Genomic DNA, 1104 nt, shown 5'->3' on the forward strand with positions numbered 1-1104 from the left:
AAACATCAAGACAGTTAGCACCAAATGAAGAGTGGCAGTCAAATAATGAAGTAATCTTGCAAGTTAATGAATATGTTAAGCAAATGCAGGAGATAATAGAATGATTTTGCTCTGCAGCACTTGGCCGTAGCACAAAGGCCAAAGAGTTAGAGATGGTGATTGACGCACTCCAAGGGGAGCTGGACAACAGACTCAATGTCATCACCGATCTAAAGAGGCAAGCGCAGGAGTTGAGAGCAGAAGCTAAACAACATCAGCTCGCAAGAGATAAGCAACAGAAAGAAATGAAGGAGCTGGGGGAGTTGCTCACAAAACTGTCAGATGCATGCAAAGAAAAGGATGATCAGCTGACGAAAAGTACAAAATAACTTCTAACTACAACCCTATCAACTCAAAAGATCCAGATACAGTTAGATGTAGCCAATGCTTCCATACAATACTCAGAACAACGAATCAATGATCAGGCAATATTCTTGTGGCAAATACGAGAGAATCCATCCATTGCCTCGATCAAAGGAACAGTCGAGGTCTACAAGTCATTAGAAAAGAAAAATAAAGACCTTGAGTTGGAGCTCAAATTAGAGCAATCTCAGTGCATAGACCTGGCCTTGATGCGGGTCCAAAGAGAAGACGAGCTACTGAAGGAAATAACTGAACTTAAAAGAGTCAACCAGCTATTGAGAGCGGGAAGGCCGAAAACGCAAGAATAGGCAGGCACTTCAGAGAAACCTCAAATAGAAATCCCCTCAGTCTCATTCGTTGACATGGAGGCACATCCAGCATTAGAGCTAAGTGGCGAGGAGGATTTTCAAGTACCAATTACCGAAGGAGACATAGTGCCAATGGTCCAGCTCTCAAAGGCTGAAGAAGATCCACTGAAAAAAAAAAGTTACACAAGAGGTAGATGAGCAGTGGAAGGTAGCAATGGATTGGGAGCTGAGAGTACTTCATTTTGTCAATGTCACACAACTCATTCCCAATCAAATAAATGCGCAATGGCACCAACAATCCCTGACCTATCCTTTGATTAAAGTGGAGTTGCTCTACAAGTAAAAGAAAGGCTTTACACCGACATGAAAGTCGAGGGTGCAGATCAAGACCACT

Source organism: Adiantum capillus-veneris, chromosome 11 (assembly GCF_014529385.1).
Source record: "Adiantum capillus-veneris isolate H3 chromosome 11, ASM1452938v2, whole genome shotgun sequence".
Lineage (NCBI taxonomy): Eukaryota > Viridiplantae > Streptophyta > Polypodiopsida > Polypodiales > Pteridaceae > Adiantum > Adiantum capillus-veneris.